The 20647-nt window shown below is 37.1% G+C and overlaps 1 protein-coding gene across 1 annotated transcript in view; it reads right to left on the bottom strand.

The window, feature by feature from the left end:
• Positions 1 to 20647, bottom strand: part of LOC107582922 (protein TANC2-like) — a 143218-nt gene that overhangs the window by 93089 nt on the left and 29482 nt on the right. Inside the window, exon 2 of the mRNA XM_016268949.1 lies at positions 7030 to 7151. The gene's annotated coding sequence lies outside the window, so the exon portion shown is untranslated. The remainder of the gene's footprint in view (positions 1 to 7029; positions 7152 to 20647) is intronic.

Genomic DNA, 20647 nt, shown 5'->3' with positions numbered 1-20647 from the left:
AGACAACACCCCCCTTTTCTTGGAGGGTGTGGGGGGGGGGGGGGGGGGGTTATTGGAGGTCACTCTTCAGAAATGTGTCTGACTAGCTATTAGCAGGCAATTAGCGGCATATTAAAATTGATTAAAAATACCACTTTACCACAAATATGCACCCTGAATAGTTAAGAAATTTTTTTAGAAGAAAAGTTAAGAAATTTTTTTTGACTTGGCCCATATTTATGAGATCCTACCAAAAATGTGTGTTCAACCTGTGTGTGCATGTTTTAAGGTTTGCTCAGCTATATTTCAGGGAGGAAATTGTCTCCAGAAGTGAGCTAAATCTGACAAAACTTTGTTCAAGGATCAGCTGGGGATATTCTGAATTAGAAAATTGATTCATAAAAAGAAATACAAATGGTTAAATCATTCTCAAAATGCGCAAAGTTCTCTTATAGGCACAAGGTTATGTGTAGTTTATAGTAATTATATCTATAAAAACTATAGTCTAGATAGCCAAGTAAACGAGCAAATGTGTGTGTGTGTGTGTGTGTGTGTGTGAGAGAGAGAGAGAGAGAGAGAGAGAGAGAGAGACACTGGGAAAGAAAGAAAGAAAGAAAGAAAGAGAAAGAGAGAAAGAAAGAAAGAAAGAAAGAAAGAAAGAAGAAAGAAAGAAAGAGAAAGAGAGAAAGAAAGAAAGAAAGAAAGAAAGAAAGAAAGAAAGAAAGAAAAGGCTTAGATGTTACATAAATCTTACTAAACTGTCCTTAATGATAATTGCAGGTGCATGAATACACTGAAAGTACCATTAGTAAGGTTTAACGTTCAGGTCAAGGTCAAAGGTCAAATCATATGGAGAAAGAGGCATGCAATGTGCTGGACAGACTTGCAATGTGCCATACTACCTTAACAGTGACCATTCTTTAGCTTGAGAAACACCTTACACACTAAGTGTACGATAATTGAAAATGTTTAAGATGAAAAGGTTATTTTTTCATCAAATAAAACCGATAAGTTACCAAAAAAGCACCAAACAAACAAAAAAAACAAACCACAGCAAAACAAGTTCAAATAAAACAAAACCAAACAACACCAAACAAAACCAAAACAAAACAATCAAACCAAACAAAAACACAAAACAATACAATACAAACCAAATGAAACCAAATGGAACCAAACAAACAAACCACAAAATAAAACAAACCTAACAAAAAAACAAAACAAAAACAAAAAATAAATATATAAAAAATAAATAAATAAGTATTTTAAATATTATTGTAACCACCTGGCTGCGAGACACTTGAGGACTTTTTAATTGAAACGTGCTACACCCGGCCTAGAGCATTAAAATCTAACTTCCTTTAACAAAATAACTAGATCAAAGGTTTGGTCAAAGGTTTGAATTCCTCCTGAGAAACAGTTGTGATAAATCACTTAACCATGCTGATTCATGTGGTTATCTTATGGTGCTTCACGTTAACCCATTAGCATGAACATCATCTATGTTGTTACCCAGGTTTGACAGTGTCACTAAAATGTCCTCCACGTGCCCTGGGCACGCCTGGCGCTCGTGGTATTTTAAGAAAGGTAATATAACCCGTGCAGCGGGTGTGCCCGGTCCCTGTGGAGCAACACATATACACTCCCCTCCGCTCCGTCAGCCAGCCAGCCAGCCACAGCAAGACAGCAGGTTCTGAAAGAGGACAGAGCGTGTGCTGAGTTTAACGTTACAGGCGTAGTCACCTGACCAAGGGCAGATGACGGACAAGAGGAGACTAACTGAATGTCAGGATTACAGCTGCAATCATTCATTCCCACAGCCATTTTAAATGAAACCGTAACGGTCCAATACACATAAACTATCAATAACAAGACTTTGTCCAATTCAACTATTCAGCTTTGCAAACACTAAAAATGTAAACACGTAATTTAAAGCACTCCAAAACCCCAATTCCATCAAAAGCTTTGATTGTGTATGTGTTGAAATGCATGCCTTTGCAAGTTTTAACCATCAGTTTTTCCAGAAACAAACATGACGACGCAGTGGAGACATTACAGAAGATGGCAATGAGGGAATCAGAAAGGCAGTGGATTTTGACTAAGACCCCTGCGGTGACAGCACCCACTCAAACTCCTCCATGGCGATGATGAAGGTCCAAACAAATCTGCCTTCAATGTAAACAACATGGCTGAATATTTATGGTTTACAGACAATAATCATGAGAACATACTTTCTTCCCTTCTGTGATTATGTGTAGAAAGCATAGTTGTTTTTAAGGCACTGACAAGGGAATATATGTACACTATGGTTCAAAATTGAGGACAGTAAGATTTTTCTTTTAGGAAATTTATACTTTTATTAAGTAAGAATGCTATCAAATTTAAATTTAAATTGATGTATATAATAATAATAATAATAGTAATAATAATAATAATAATAATAGTTGTTGTTGTTACTATACACATAACAATTATTATTATTAAATTATCATTATAGTTTCGGTCTACTACCTTGTAAACACAACTGTTTAATGCTGGACTGATAAAAACGTGAACACCATAAATCCTTCAAACTGTGTTTAGGTCGGTCAATCAGACTGGAACACGTTCACATTTTTGTGTGCAATGTGCATCAGCCACTCTGTGAACAGTCCGTGGGTGAGCAATCTGAGGATGAGACTACAGTACTGCTGGAAATAAAGACACCCAGGAACAGGTCTCACTTTATTACACTATAAGGGCCCTAGTCAAACAAATGATACCATACTAGAGAGCAGATTAAAACATCAGACCATAGAGAAATGGAGGGTTTCTATCGATCAAAGCCCTTCCTTGTCCAGCAGCTGTCGCAATCATGTCAAATAACCCGACTAATCAACACTCCAACGCCTGAGTGCTTCTGGGTAAACAGATGAAGGCTTCAACACTCTGTATCTAATCGACCATCACTGATAAAGCAGCGGATGTATCCTCAGAATAACAAGTAAGAAGAAACCCTCTAAAATCAACAACGTTATACTGAATTTGTAAAGCAACTCTGGGTAAACAGAACTGATGTGAGAATTTACCCCTCCTTAAAGAGCGATAGTGTGGGAATTTTTAAGGTCTTGAACTTTAAAAATGAAAGCACCATTATGCAAAAGGTGATACTCAATCCTATGTAGCGAATCAGCTCATGGGGAAATATGAATAACTAATCATAACTAGTTATAATTAATTATAAATATTTAGATCCGCTGTAGATATTTACCTGACCTCTCAGGGATGACAGGAATGAGTGTTTCCATCATAAGCCTGCATAAAACAGTATAAAATCTCAAAGACAACATACACGATGATCTGAAGGATATGTGTGTTCATTCAAAGAAAGGTTTTCCTATGGATTCATTAGAAAAGAGTCAATTTCTACTGGGCACTGTCTCTTTCTAATTCAAAGGCAGTGATTTTCCCTACTTACATTCCATTAGGTCGTAAATGGCTCTGGTCTAGCAAAGGTGTCGTGGTTGCCATGGTAACCAGTGGCCTGTGGTCATTCGCAGACATCCTGGCGCCCAGTCTATTGGGTGAGGGGTCTGTGACGACTTGTTAATCTAATGAATAACTGATTTGTTAAATCAAATGAAAAATTGTGTTTTTGATTGGTCCAGACGCTACACCTGCATCCTGCTCATCTTGTCAGTAGTATGAAAACCTGATTGGTTAAAGCTGTTCTCTTTAAAATTATAACCATCTTACATACTACTCTTACCATTTCTGCTGTTTACAGTATGCAAACCTCAAACTGTATGTTTATCTGTATACATAAAACACATGGATTAACTACTGTCAGTGCCAGTATATGTGCAGTAAACAACATAGCGCACATGCACAGATTAAGGTCTCCCAGACTGCATTGCAGTATCTGATTGAAAAATATTATATTAAATGTAATCTCCCAAGGTCATAAAATGTTTTCCTTCCTTGAATACATTTATATGGTGTAGTACATACAGCACACTAATATTAATTTTGAACATAGCCAAACATTTGGCCTTGATGTGTTGCCTGAGGAAAACAGCCCGTCCAAAAAATACAAGCCTAAATAATCTCTGAAGCATAAGAACAAAATATAATTATTTTATTAATATAATAACACACTGACTCATCTTAAAAATAAAAATAAATTAGTAGCAACAGACAGCTGAAACAGATGTCCTGCCTTAAAGTTTTTGAGATCAGTTCGCAGGCGGCGCTTATCTTGCATGAGAAGGAGCAACATGAGGTATTCTAAAATGAGACCTCTCAAAGGGTCTGTGCTGTTTGTTTCAACACTAAACACATGGCACAGATATCTGCATCTACAACTCATCAGGAGCGGATAAAACTTCAGCCACTCAATACTTAAATGTTGGCCGATGTTAAAAACAAGAAAAATGTTCCAACTGATGTCCTTTTTGGATGCCCCTTATGCACCATTTGTTAGTTCCAAATTTAATCAGCAATATTTTTTTAAAACAGTATCTGTTTCTAGCCGTACTGTTTTAATTAGTCAGATACATGTTTGTTGATACAGAGTAATACAAAATTTATACAAATCAGTAAATCATATGAACAAATATCCAGGTAATATTTTATCCCAAAATTAGAACAATAGATAGATAGAACGATAGATAGATAGAACGATATATAGATGGAAAGATGGATAGAGCGATAGAATGATAGATAGAACAAAAGATAGAGCGATAGAGCGACAGAACGATAGATAGATAGAACGATATACAGATGGATAGAGTGATAGAACGATAGATAGAACAATAGATAGAGCGATAGAACGATAGATAGAACGACAGACAGACAAACTAATTATTTATTAGCCTTACAACAGGCAAAAACCTAGGCTTCATGTTCTTTATGTAACACATTTTTAGCTCTTGATTTGTTTGTGAAATACACCTGGACATTTCATGGCAGTTTTGATGGGACTCACCCCAGAAAGTGTAAGAGTGACATTGTGGTCCCAGTGCTGGAACTGCATGACTCAAGTTGCTCATTCGGGATTCTACAACATTAAAGAGCCCTTGAACGGTGTCCTTGCTCTGTGGAGACAGCCTGCAGCTCTAACCAAGAACAATTAATCACCCCTAAACACATATCAGGCCAGTGTGGATTATCTGATGTCCAGAGAAATGCTGTTCGTTAAGATTGCTGGCCGAGTCTGTTTCTTACTGTCCCAAAAACAACCCACACTAGTTCACGCTTTGAACTCTGCTGCAACTGCAGCTGCCCACAAATAGCAAATAAGATTTAATAAAACATGACTCAGTGGACATTCAGCAGAGTCCATTGCGCCCTACTCCCGACTCCACACTTTGATGAGAGTTTTTTTCCCCCCTTCCTTTTTTATCACTACATTTTGTTCTCTCTGCCTCTACTTTAAGAAATAACAATCTTCCCTTAACAGCTATGTCTAGAAAAAAGGAAAGAGCATATAGAATAAACTTGCCTGGTTCCTAATAACTCCCCCAACTCTCTGCCCATCCTGTTTTGGAGCAGATCAAAGGTAATAATCCCCCATAATCCTCTGGTGTGCCCTTGCTGTTGTTATGGTCATTATAGGCTGCCACATTGTTGCTAAGCTATCACGATTGTTCAGAGGAAAGCTACACTGGCTCAGTTTCACAGTGTAATGCCTATTTCACGGATGGACAGCCAGTAGGATAATTAGATGGGCCCAGAGCTACAACACAGCAACAACGTGCTTCTCGGACAGAGAACAAGGCCTCGTTTTTGCAAACTAAAGGGTCAGGGAGGATACAAAACGCTCTTTGTCAAGGAGTATAACAACTTTTTGTGTTACTTCAAATGTTAGAGTGCATGCAAAAAATGAAGCGAAATCCTGAATGAAGAAACCAAGCAAAAAGCATTTTTTTAAAAAAATCTGAATTATCTGCAATAATTAAATGAATAAATAAACTAAATGTTTACAATTACTGAAGTGTTTTTGCATTGAAGTAGGCTTCGTTTTTTCGCTCTCTCTATTGGAATATGACCCAGGCATTTCATGGTATATTTCCCTTTTCCCCCAAATAGTTCCAATTCAGATTCATATCATGCCAAGAATCTGAATTATGTCAAAAGCTGCCTATGAGAGTCTCTATAATATTCTATGATATTCTCGTCTACACAAGTAAAACAATTTTTTAAATAAAAATCTGAACAGCAGCTACATAGGTTGGCAATGGCATACACGGTTTAATAGTTATGGAACCATTCAAGGATTGTAAAACTGTGACACATATGCAATTCATGGTAGCTGCTTTTGTCTTTGCCAGTGTTGCTGTCAGAGGAGCTGTTACTATTTGTTTGGCTGCATGCAGAACAAATTCTTTGGATGGAGGAGAATGTAAATTTAAATGGCTTCTGCGGATTACAACCATGTTTTGGTTAATTGATGAGGCGGCAATTATACAGAGCCAAGGTAAAGTTTTTCCACTTAAATTTTTTTTATTTACATTTGTACCAACTGCAATTCAACATTTTGATATGTAACAGTTTCTCTGAGGCTATTGGGTTTGACTGATGCATAAATGTTGGGACTTTTAGCATGCAACCATCCTAACCAGGTTTGGCGCAATAAGGCAAAAAGCAATACAAATTATTGCTCTTGAGTTTTTGTCATAAGCAGCAGCAGCAGCTGCGACAAGTGGCAGGATATTTAGCAGTTACTCTGTATCATACTGGATAGTCCCACCCACAATTAAATTTTGCTCCAAAATCTTGCTTTATTTTTTTTTTGCACTTCTAATGTGGATGGACAAATTATTTGTCGCTGGAAACTTCACACCTGGTTAAGATGTGATAAGAACATCAAGGTTGACAGTTTGACATTTTACCTGGTTGATTCCAAACTTTACCAGAAATATACATAGCAAGTAATTGTTTCATGCAGTAAAACCTTGGAAGTGATCGGTTAACCAATCTACAAATCTTCACTAAACAAAAACAGTGGGATTTATTCTTGATTCCTCACTGTACAACCTGTTTTCCCCATAAAGATAGAGAAAGTCAACTCACCATTAGAAGGGGGTACGGGGCCTCACGGCAAACCGGTCACAGCTATAGGGGCAGAGTTTGAAACGTTCACCTTTGGGCAGAAGCCCAAGTCCCATCTCCTTAAGATTTAAACCTCAGCGGCTCTGTACAAAAGGCAGAAAACAAAAGCAGCACATCAGAAGCATAACAAAAACAGCGGCCGTCATTTTCCAGACCCTATCGTGAGCCAAACAAACTAGCATCTTGCCTGAGAGCCTATGTATAGCCCCACAAATCCCACCGCCACCTTCAATGGCATGTTGCCGGAGGCTCCTAGGAAGGAGGGGTGTCTATGTGCAACCATCATAGCGCTAAAAAACATGGAACTCTACACATGCAACTGAATTAACACAAAGTGCGCATTTACACGTCTGCACACATGGGAGACAAGTTTCTCTCTAGAGACAAGATGATCAAGAGTGAGGGGGGGGGAGGGAGAGGTGGAATATATGACAGTAGAACAGCTGCCAACTTCTTGACATAAAAACACCACAAAGCAAACAGAGCATCAATTATCTGATGGCACAGTTAGCCATGTTTGCTAGGGCAAGAAACACTATTAATATTACCTATATAGGCTTATTAGGACCTTTTCCCCTTCCCAGCACTGAAGGGGAAGTCGTGGCCTAATGGTTACAGAGTCAGACTCGTAACCAAAAGGTTGCGGGTTCGAGTCTCGTACCGGCAGGGATTGTAGGTGGGAGGAGTGAATGTACAGCGCTCTCTTCCACCTTCAATACCACGACTGAGGTGCCCTTGAGCAAGGCATCGAACCCCCAACTGCTCCCCGGGCGCTGCAGCATAAATGGCTGCCCACTGCTCCGGGTGTGTGTTCACGGTGTGTGTTCACTGCTGTGTGTGTGCACATTGGATGGGTTAAATGCAGAGCACTAATTGCTAGTATGGCTCAACGTCACTTTCACTTCACTTCACAATTTTGCTAAACTCCAAAAAAGTACCTATACAAACAATTCACTGCAGTTTCCAGCTGCAATGAACACTAGTGGCAGTAAAACACCAATAACTTTTATTTCTTTTCACACAAATTATGATTACAGGGGAAGATTATCGATTAATAAAATGAATAAAGTCTTTTCACGAAGCCCCTTGCACAAAAATAATATATTTGCATCGCAAAATTCATTCCATAGTTTTTGCTTTTCTGCATAGTAAACTTGCTCAGTAGCTCACCTAGTGCAGCACTGAACTTGATGTGGAGCACTTGAGTACCGTCCTGTGAAAGATAAGTCACGATAAAAAAGCTCAAAGACTTGCAGGAGCTAGAATGGCATGGTTGCTTCAGAATATGCCATTTTCTTTCACATTTGCTTTTGTTAATATCAGTTAGGTTTAGGGTAGGGTTGCCTCTCACCAGACCTTTAATTTTTAAATTGCTGCGATATGTAAAACAACCAACATAATAAAAAATGTATGTTTATCTTTTTCAGATAAAACTGAATGGCCATTGAACATTTCTCTTAAGTGAAACAAGCGAAGCAATGTAATATTTTGAAGAAATGTCACCAACACATTTTTTCCAGTGAGTCTGGTGTTCAGCTGGCACTTTATTCCAGTGACTATGCGTTCGGCTGGGATGACCATTACTTTTTACTTTGAACAGTAAGTAACAACCGAGCAACCACCCAAAAAACCTCAGCAACCACCTAGGCCGAATTTACAATGCATGGTTCAAGCGTCAGTCTATTGCTAACTGTTGTGGAGACTCTCTATTCGTTCGAGTACATTTTTGGTAATGCTGGTGGTGCAGAAATTACATAGTACTTCAACTTTAAAGGGGTCATATGATGCGATTTCAATTTTTCCTTTCTCTTTGAAGTGTTACAAGCTCTTGGTGCATAAAGAAGATCTGTAAAGTTGCAAAGACTAAAGTCGCAAATCCAAAGAGATATTCTTTATAAAAGTTCAGAGTCAGACACTCCTACCTAAAACGGCTCGTTCTAACACGCCCCCACATGTCTACGTCACGATGTGGGAAGATTTGCATAATGCCACCCAAATGTTCACGCAAAGAAAGAAGGCGTAACTTTTATTCTCGCTGTAGTATTGTTGCTGCCGCCATGTCGTGAAGGCACTGTGTGATTCGTTGTGAAAGCGAAACTACTTTGTTTGGCCTTCCAAAAGAGGATGATATCCGCTTCGTCATGCCTAGAGCTGATCCGTGCTGGTCGCTGAGGAAATACATCAACTTCGCGCTGTGGATCGAATCCGCCGGCCACGCCGTTCTCAAGCCCGCCCTCCACCGCTCACTCTAGCCGTCGGCCTCCGCTCACTCTAGCCCTCCGGCTGCCGGTCACTCTAGCCCACCGTGTATTTTGTTGTGAAAGCAAAACTACTTTGTTTGGTCTTCCAAAAGAGGACACGACTAGAAATCAGTGGTTAAGTTGTATTTACAACACTGTTCCAGAACAGTTCAACCCAAATATTAATTTGTGTGCAGCACATTTTATGGAGGACTGTTTTCTGATTCTGGAAGAGTAGACTACAATGCCAGTTGTTCTGACTCACAGACTGTAAGAACGTTTTCATTTAAAGGATTTGCCACTGATGATTCAAACGCGAGTTTTGAGCAGTGTAGAGTAGCGTTTGTTTGTCATTTCTCCGATCACAAATGCAGACATGGTTTTATGTTTACGTGGCGTGGCGCGATGCAACGCGTAAAAAGACAGTATAAGTCATTATAATCCGTAATTATGTCCCCACTGGATGCAACAAATGCCTCGTTTATAATGGGTTTTAATGTTTTTGAATCGTCGCTTCGGCCGGGACAGGGCATCACAGTATGGTAAGGGGTGTAACATTTCCATCACACGCTTGAGGTATTCGGCCAATCACAAGGCACTGGATAGCTGGCCAATCAGAGCACACCTCACTTTTCAGACCGATGAGCTTTGTAAAAATCGACACGTTTCAGAAAGGCGGGGCATAGAGAAGAAACAATAATGTAGAAACAGTAAACATGTAAAAACAGTTTGTGGAAAATAATGTGTTTTTTTACTTTAAACCGCATAAACATTTCATTACACCAAATACACAAAATAATGTTCTTTTTAGCGACATCATATGACCCCTATAAGTATTTTTTCAGGATTTCACGGTTTCAGTTACTTTGCTTTTTTGCAAATGCACCTTCCAGACGGCTGCCAGAGGTCCTGGAGAGCAGTGGGCAAACAAACTTCTCGTCTTTCCGTGCTGATATACGGCCCTGTTGTGTGTATTGTGTGGGTGATACCTGAACCCCTTACAGCACAGAGAAGGGACACAGATACTACAAACCATAGCCAAAACATGTTACCTTATGTTACCTGCAGACTGTGTGTGAGGGATATCTGCTGATGTTATCAACAGCTTCTCTGAGGAGATAACAATATTTTGCTTTTGAAAATAAAGGGATCTGGAATCTATGACTCAAAACATGCACATTTTAAAGTGGGTGTGACATTCAAGTGGGTAAATTGAAAGTATTGTTCAGTATAGCCAGATGCTGCCTGAACATTTAGCAAGAAAGTGAGACAAAAAGAATGTATCATGTTTTTCCAGTAGACAATGAAAAAAAAGCTTCAAAACTCATGTTTGAGGAATGACAGTGCACTTTATGTTGCAGAACAAAATGTCAAAGTCTATTCAAGTAATGAGGCATTAATTTACTCAGAACCACCATTCTAAAAACCCATAGGGAACACATGGTGAATTAGCCTTCTGGCTTAGCCTACAAATTAGCATTATGACTTAACATCTCTATTCTGTTTGGTTATATTAGTGGTTCAGAAATTACACATTTCACCTGAAATGTTTAGAATTATTTTTGTTCTTTAAATGTTTAATGTTCTTTATTATTTTAAACTGCTCTATATATGTTTATTTTTTTTCCAAATAATTTAAGAATACTACTCTCTCTATAGGATGTAACATTGCCCACCCACTTTTTTAGCAACAAGAAGTAGCCTATTTTTCCCATTCATTTTCAACCAAATCCAGCCAGCTACCCAATCAGCTACAAGGTAAATCACAACACCACAAACTTGAAAAAAAGTATTTTTAAATTACACAACTGAGGTCAAAGGTTAATGAAGGGGGGAAAAAACTATAATTCCATGAAGCAATGCAATCGAATAAAAAAATGCTATAAAAATATAAACATTTAAAGATGTTGATTATAGATACAGAAACAATATATTAGAATCAATCTCCCTACCCTACACTCACAAACTACATAAATATTTGTGTGTGTGTGTATGTATGTATGTACAGTGTATATATATATATATATATATATATATATACATACATACATACATACACATACATACATATACTTAAATGTGTATCTGCCTGTCTATCTCATATATATATATATACACACACAGTGGATACGGAAAGTATTCAGACCCCCTTAAATTTTTCACTCTTTGTTATATTGCAGCCATTTGCTAAAAATTTTTTTTCCTCATTAATGTACACACAGCACCCCATATTGACAGAAAAACACAGAATTGTTGATATTTTTGCAGATTTATTAAAAAAAGAAAAACTGAAATATCACATGGTCCTAAGGTGGCGGCAACCAGGTGAGGAGTACAAAGACAAGTGTGTCTTGCCTACAGTCAAGCATAGTGGTGGGAGTGTCATGGTCTAGGGCTGCATGAGTGCTGCCGTCACTGGGGAGCTACAGTTCATTAAGGGAACCATGAATGCAAACATGTACTGTGACATACTGAAGCAGAGCATGATCCAACATGGGGCAGTATTCCAACATCTCACCTGTGTATATATATATATATATATATATATATATATATATGTGTGTGTGTGTGTGTGTGTGTGTGTGGGTGTGAGTGAGTGTATGTGTATACACAGATATCTAAGTAGATATAGAGTGTAGGGAGCGGAACATGTCATTTTTGTTGAATCATGAGAGTGATCAGGCATTAAAGAGATCTTTTGGCACAGTTTGTTTATTTCTTTGCAGAATCATGGATAATGTAGATTTCAACAGGTATTATGCTAGTAAACAAGATTATGTGGAAAATAAGAATAAAATAATTGTGGGCTGATGGCTACAACAAAACTCTATAAACTCTATATCTCAAAGCAGATGTGTCTTGAAAAGCTTATAAGTTATCGATAAAAATCAGTTCCTATAAGGAGAAAATGAATGGGATTTTTACTTCTGGAACCCAGGCTGATGCTCTCTATATATGCAGCTCAGCAGCAACAAACAATATGAATGTACAATTAGGCGTAATTCCAATGCAGTGCAATGAAACTGAAAGAGAGAGAGAGAGAGAGAGAGAGAGAGAGAGAGAGACCCACATGCTCTCACGCACAGTAATTTTCCATATAAGCTTATGCATAATCTTGTAAACATAAAAACAAATGGCATGCTTAAAACATAGAACATACATATTCGCACCCACACAAATAGACACATCAACTGCTTCAGTGAGAATGGACGCATTCTGAGCAACATGGAGCAGGATGTCATTGGCAAGGTGGGGAGGCGCAGCCAAGACTCAGCATCATACAGATCGCTCTCTCTAATGTCCTGAGCAAGAGTTTGCAACAAGAAATAAAGAGCAGTTTATGCAGGTCATTGTACACCTATACATTGATAAAATTTTGAAGTGTGGCCCAGTGGTTAACGCACATGCTCTGACACACTGACCCGTGGTGCTCATGTGGGTGATGCAAGTTTGAGCCTGGTTCACAATCACCTAAAGTGATTTTATTCATAACCATGGCCAAAATTAAAATGTAATAACAGAAAAAATAAGCATAAATAAATAATATTAAAGTACAAAGAACAACTATTTAAAAAACTAAAAATAAGATGAACAAACAATAAAATAAAATAAGCAAAACTTAAAAAAATAAAAATAACAAAAATACTTAAAAAAAAAAAAAAACTAAACTAAAAATACAATAAACAAAAAAATAATTAAAAAGCAAAATAAAAGTAAAAATATCAATCATTAAAAAAAGTTTAAAAATAAGCAAAAGAATAAAAATAATAAACAAATTTTTTAAATAAGAATGAAATTAAGGTAAAACCACAAGCCCCTATAACAGCAGATGAGTGGATGATCCTCAAATTCCAGACAAAACAAAACAGTCACCTATGGGGTGTTGTCATGTGTCCCTGTTGATCTGGGCAGCTACATTTCTTCGGTGTATTTCATTCGGTGTGACAAAGAGATGGTTAACAGAACCATCTTCTGTGAGCCTCAGCACTGATCTGATTATAAAAATCCTTTGATATATGTATAACATGAGGATCACCATGGTAACAAGACACATGATCAGCAAGCAAATAAGAACATACTGTTGCTGTGTCCCAATTCGCATACAATCCGTCCTAAATAGTAATAGAATTTAGAATTAGTATGTCCCAAATCGTAGTATGTTGAAATGAGTATTCCAAAGCTGTCGCAATAATCAATATATCGACTTATCTCGCAATATACTGTATGTACATGGCCTCAATAATTTTTGGTGACGCAATATATCGCCCATTATATTTACTTAATGTCACCATGTTTTGTACATTCCACTTGCGCCTGTGTCTTTTGCAGCTTCTCGTACATAACGTGTAGTCATGAGGTGCTAGCTCAAATTATAAAAATGCTTCTACAAACAAAGTTTCATCTGCAGATATGATCTTGTTTAGGGATCTGTGCATTTGTTCATACGGACATCTGACTGCTAAGTAGTGATAGTGTTTTTCAGCAATAGTGTGCACCCTTCATTTACAAAGAAAAGAAGGTCAGGGGAAAATCTGTAGATGGAAAAAATCTGGTGGAGTTCTTTGTACATTTTTCTACTTGTTACTTTGCACTTTGTTAGAAAATGTTTATTTACTATTTATTCAAGTATCTAATATTTTGATACTTAATTTCCATGATCTAAATATTCTTAAAAATAAAATAAATTGTCATTTGGAAGTGTGTAGGCCTTCTTGCATTATTATGCTGTTACATTATTATTATATATTCAGTGGCATAAAATGGTCTCTAAAATGACAATAATATCGCATATCGCAATTATTTCTGGGGCAATATATCGCACAGCAAAAAGTTGTTATCGTGACAGGCCTACCTGGATGGTTTACTGCTTCCGGTAGAAATTCGAAGTGCAGATCCGTGCATACTATTAACGGCTAATATTGTCCACAACACATTGTGCGGTGGACAAGGATTCGATTAGAACTACAAACACGTATGAAAAGTGTTAAAAAAAAACTACAAACATGATGGATATGCGAGACCGACGGACAGGTAGAGAAAGGGGTTTGAGTGATAAATAATATCTAACCCATTGAAAAAATGTTTATTTAATGTTATCCGCATTATATTTCATCTGCAGCAACACTGTCAACTTGATATGTTTGGTCATTAACTTTTAAATGCATCATTATGCAAACATATGAGCAGAGTTCTGGGCATGATAAACCCTCGGCTGGCAGATCAACGTGCCTCTTCATTTCTCTCCAATACGGTAGGAAATTAAATTAAACGAAATATGGATAATGTTAACTTTGCCAAGATGATTGAGAGTGCAGTTTAAACGGTGACAGGATATACGTAAGCAATAGAGCGTCCGTTAAAGACGCAGTTATGACGAAGTAGTTTGTCCCAATGTTTGCCTACTATTCTGCTACATACTCAAAAGTATGTACTTTTTCTTCACAAAAAGAGTACATACTTTTAGGGCATAGTATAAGTAGGCCAATTGAGACACAGCACGTATCTCCAGTTTTCTGTGCACTATTAATCAAAGGACCTTTGTCAGTACCCTTTTGACTATATCACAAAAAAAAAAAATCACACTTCCTTTCCACTTTTTTCAGTGCCTGACAAAGACTTGCAGATTGGATGCCAGCGTGATTTCAACTTCTTCAACTGACACGGAAATAATCTAATATAAGTGTGATTGCATTAGCCATGATCAGCATTAGGGCTCGAGTGACATTTAAGTTAGCCTGCCATCAGATCCCATCAAAGACAGTGCTGTAGTTATCCATGTAGGGGATAACAATCAAGGCTTCACACAGCAGGTATCTCACATCTCTCATTTCAGCAGTATTACTGAAACAACATCTGGTAAGCTGCCACCCCGTATCTGACAGTCCCTCTAGTCAAACGGCGAGGAGTGGGTGGACAGAGGGATAGGGAGATTGTTCACTTTATCTAAGGGCAGCCCTTGACTCCTACACAGGCGACGTAATGGACCTCAGGACGTAGGCAGAAAGAATGTGAAATCTGTCACACATGTAAATTCACTCCGAGAGATGTTAGGAACAGAACAGCCATTATGTGAAGAGACGACACACAGTCTGAGATAACTCGATTTGGGCTGTGAGAAGAACAGATATTTCGGTGACACACGAAGAAAACAGCGGGAGAGAGTTTAGTTTAATGTTCAATATAGTACTGCTGGATGTTGATTTTTAACAATAATATAGTTATATAAGCAATATAATATAATTAGTAGCACTTTATTCGTTTTTATTATATAGGACAAATTAATAAAATCTATGCGTTTTGTGTCAATCACATATGTGACCCTGGACCACAAAATCAGTCTTAAGTCGCTGGGGTATGTTTGTAGAAATAGGCAAAAATACATTGTATGGGTCAAAAATATTGATTTTTCTTTTATGCCAAAAATCATTAGGATATTAAGTAAAGATCATGCTCCATGAAGATATTTTGTAAATTTCCTAGTGTAAATATATCAAAACTTAATTTTTGATTAGCAATATGCATTGCTAAGAACTTAATTTGGACAACTTTAAAGGCGATTTTCTCAATATTTAGATTTTTTTGCACCCTCAGATTTCAGATTTTCAAATAGTTGTATCTCGGCCAAATATTGTCCTATCCTAATTAACAATACATCAATGGAAAGATGATGTATAAAAAGATGATGTACAAATCTCAATTTCGAAAAATTGACCCTTATGACTGGTTTTGTGGTCCAGGGTCACATATATTATATATACACACAGACACACACACAATCATGTCCCTTTCACATTTGAACTTAAATTGAATAGAATAATACATTTTGTATAATATATAATTATATAAAAATAATCATAGCATTAGTGGCACTTTATTAATTTTTATTATACAAGTCATTCGTTTTTATTACAGAAGAACAAATTAATAAAATCTATAAGGAGAATGATTATAAAAATGCTACTATACTTTTTCTTACATATTTTATATAGCAATTTTTAATATATACATATACATACATACATTCATAATTCATGTAATTTGTGTGTGTATTCAGGCAGTACATTATGCAAAACAATCGTGGCGCTTTCAAATTTGTACTTTTAAATTAAGTTGAAATTGAATTCAGAAGCAGCAAATAGAAAAGCTGATTGCATTATGGATGTCTGAAGGCATCTGCAACAGCCTCATAATGTGTGACCCGACCCACAATCCAAATCCACCAAGACAAGCCATATACACAATTTTCTAAGCACATGACCACCCAGCAAACACACTGCGAGTCCGTCACGTAAACACTATGACTCACAATAGCTGACTTCTCTGGCAAAGTTCTTATATCCACAGCATATCAAAAAGAGAGGAACATAGACTGGATTATATTACTTGGCTGTCTAACATAATACTCTAATATCACATTCTGCAATACTTTTAATGTGATAGCAGGGAGATAATGAGATCCTCCGACAGACTAAGGTGTTAACAATTCCATCGCCTTCAAAGTTCTGCAGATTTTGGATCGACTGCTCCCTCTCACACTGCGGGCTTTGTCCAAAGTCCCTGTTGAAGTGGGTCAAAAAAAATGAGGTGTAATGGAATGCAACAATGAGGATAATGAGGGCCAGCAAGCCACCGCCGCTCTCAAAGGCAGCCTTATGTCCAGCCATGAATAGGTCCCATCCAAGGCGCCAATTCAGGCTTTGACTAAACAAAGAGAGAGACACGTGTCCTGCCACTTGCTACGGCCAATTCACGAGCCAGCTGATAACGAGAGACCTACGTCATGCCTGCCCTTCTATTCTTTTCAAACTTGTGGTTTAAATAAAAAAATGGCCTTGTCTCATTACTCCAGACTTTCATTGCATCAAAGAAAGGTTTTCTTCGAAAGCACTCTGAAACCCTTGAGGACTCCGACATTGCGCCACCATTATCAGAGGTATAAAAAGACATTGTTCCTATGGATTTTGGGAGATTTTGAGGAACCCACAAGACAGGATGCAGTTCTACAAAAAGCTCCACCATGTGTTGAGCTACTTTTAGCAGCATAGGGGTACTTGAGGATGGATGACCCTAATTCCTCTGGGACATGCAGGGATGGAGGAGAATGGGGAGGGGAGGTTAGGGGCCCTGTCATTACTAGATGAGGTGGATAGCTCAAGTCTAGACAAACACTTGGGCCCAGGGCTCAGGATCCAGCAAGAGGGTCAGGAGGGGGGCTGCGGCTCGCATCCTGGAAAACCATCTGCCTCGGAACTGATAAATCTCGATTACAGCATGTTGGGAAGTATGAGAGGAAAGGATAGAAAGATGTAGCACCAGTCTATCCATCTTTTGTAGGATGTGTGAGGCTGAATAAATTTGACATGTGCAAACAGCTGCCTTGAATTTTCAAGGTGATGGAAACTTGAAAGGTAATGGAAAAAAAAAAAAAAGGAATATCATACTGTCAAAATCATACATCGGTTATAGAGGACATTCATTTTTTATGACAAATATGACAGTTTCTGTAAAACTGTAGTCTAGTTCTGTGAAATTGCAGATTAAATCTGATTAAATACTGTTCCAGCAACATGATTTTTCTTTCACTTTTAAACAAGAAATAGAAAAGTCTTCATAAGACTTGAAAAAAGCAGATGAGTTATTTGGACCACTTTTTTTGTATCTTTTGGAGCTTAATATTCCTAATAACATGAATTCATTGTATAGAAAATTGCAGCTTGGAAGAAGATTCAAAATATCAGATTTTGTTTTCAAAAGAAAGAAAATCTTATGGGTGAGTTAATAATGACAGAATTCAAGAACACAATAAGAAGAAGGCCTCCATAATACATTAAAAGTATTTTCAATCAAAGTTTTGACACAATAATCATAAAAAGAGGCCCTGTCAGATATTAAGATGAAAAACTAATAACAAGTCCCCATATCTATCAGGTTTGAATCACTGAACCAAGGGACATTCTGTATTTTGTCATGTAGTATACTCAATTACAGAACCTGTAATTTCCTCACAAGGTCAACATGTAATCTTACTCCTAACAACAAAACGGCAGTGACAAATTTACTGGCCACTGTCCCTAGAGCTAAACAAATTTATCACAACAAAAACAGCAATACATTTCCTGGCCACTAGGCCATTACAGGCATCCACAATCACAATCACACACACACAAAAACATCCTGATCTGCTTTGTCTTTCAGGGGGCACCTGCTGTGACTTGAGTCTTGTGGGTTTACTAAGGCAAGGAGGGTAAGAGGGGCAGTGGCAGAGCTGTACAGATCAGAAGAATATATCTAAACAAAAAGAGCTGACAGATAAAGAAATGATACAGACCGACTATTGTTGTAATGTAATACTGGATTTGCTAAATATTATGCAATAAATAAACTACTCATCTCATTAATAACAGCATCAACCTGAATGGCGAGTTTACTCAGTTATATGCAAAGGATAATAAGTGGAACATTAACTAACTAAAAGATAAAATTGATAAAAGTAATTAAAATAAAAATTACATTACAGAGGAAGGAAGAAAGAAAGAAAGAAAGAAAGAAAGAAAGAGAGAGAGAGAAAGAAAGAAAGAAAGAAAGAAAGAGAGAAAGAAAGAAAGAAAGAAAGAGAAAGAAAAAGAAAGAAAGAGAAAAAGAAAGAAAGAAAGAAAGAGAAAGAAAGAAAGAAAGAAAGAAAGAAAAAGAAAGAGAGAAAGAAAAAGAAAGAGAAAGAGAGAGAAAAAAGAAAGAAAGAAAGAGAGAGAAAGAAAGATAATGCAACTCGGATATTTTAGACTAATGATAAAAGTAAAAACGTAAAACTACACATTACAGTTGAAATAAATACATAAAATCATGTAACGTAGTTGGCTATTTTAGAATAATAAATTATGAAATTATAAATGAAAATAAAAATAATTCCACATTACAGATTAAATTAATAAATAAAGTCTGTTATGTCTCTCTGACTCATTAAAATGTCACATTTTTAGAGGATTGGTACTTAATGGAATTGTACAATTAGCATTTTACTTCAATTATTTAATCCAAACTGATTAGCCTGTCAACTATAACTGCGAAAATAAGTAGCAGGTATATCATAATGACGAGAATTTGCATCTGAATCATTACTGCCACATTGAAAATAGAAAGTTAAAAGCTGAGACTGGGGAATGATTATGTACTGTATCTCTATAACAATCTTTTGTTAAATGCTTCTTGGTTTTATTAGCAAACATGAATAGATGGCCATTTATTTCCAGTTTCTGTGTTGAAGCAAATAAACGCCATTAACTAACTTTGTTGCTCATTCTGGCGAGGAATCGCCTACTTAAAACACAAGGAAACCATCTGAATGATACTTTGAGCTACTACATAACCTAACCATAATTCAATGCAAAATTAATTTTCCCACAACATTCAGGGCATGGTTCCACTCTAGAAAAAGACAGTCGATAAATATCATGTCATGACGTGTTGAAAAGGCCGGAACTTCCCCGCAAGGGTCATAACAAACAGCGATGACACACAGGTAATACAAAACCGAAAATCCATCACTAATTTCATAACAACTCAGTCAACTAGTGCTCTTGGCAAGGAACATGGTGATATTCTGTGTCTAGTCCCTTTTACCGAACCTGAAATGAGCCATTGTCATGGTCGCTTTCCAAATCTTCTCTGAAACTAGATACTTCAGTCTCCTCCAGGTGTGTGTAGATGTGAAAAGCTTGTTTGCTCTCACATACTGAGTGTTTGACCCATTGGATCAAGCAAAAATACATATCAATCACAATCTAGAAGCTATGGGAAGTTAAGACCTGAGGCTACTAGTTATGAAGGTTCAACGCTTTGGTATGCACAACTACACATCTGTTGATATTTGAGCTTATTTTAGTGAGTCATATGAATCCATTCATCTCATAATAGTAGGAAAGAGACACAGGAGCATATAACGCAATACTAGACAGACCGGAAAAATTTAAAACTACCAAAACACATCTTCTGATTCAGAAAGTGACTACATACTAAATATATTATGATGAAATTCATAGGAAAAACAGGGCTTTTGCAAACAATATAGAGGGGAAATGAGTCACGTGACCAAAATACAGACAAGACATGATTTGAAAAGACCTGAATAACCTGAAGATGACACACCCAAAGCTCCGTGTGGAGTTTACTGGAGTTAAGTTCATGCTTTTTTACACTTCACACACAAATAATAATAGTTTTTGTATTTGATGAAAATGCCCTTTAACTCATGTCATATTCAGAATTATTTATTGTACCTGGAAAATAACTTCAATGTTAACATAAATGTGAATACATTTACATTTATGGAATTAAAATGATCA

The sequence above is a fragment of the Sinocyclocheilus grahami genome, unplaced genomic scaffold (genome assembly GCF_001515645.1).
Source record: "Sinocyclocheilus grahami isolate Dianchi unplaced genomic scaffold, SAMN03320097.WGS_v1.1 scaffold48.1, whole genome shotgun sequence".
NCBI classification, from domain to species: Eukaryota; Metazoa; Chordata; class Actinopteri; order Cypriniformes; family Cyprinidae; genus Sinocyclocheilus; species Sinocyclocheilus grahami.
Note: the sequence above shows the minus strand (reverse complement) of the source record. Positions and strands in the feature narration are given on the sequence as shown.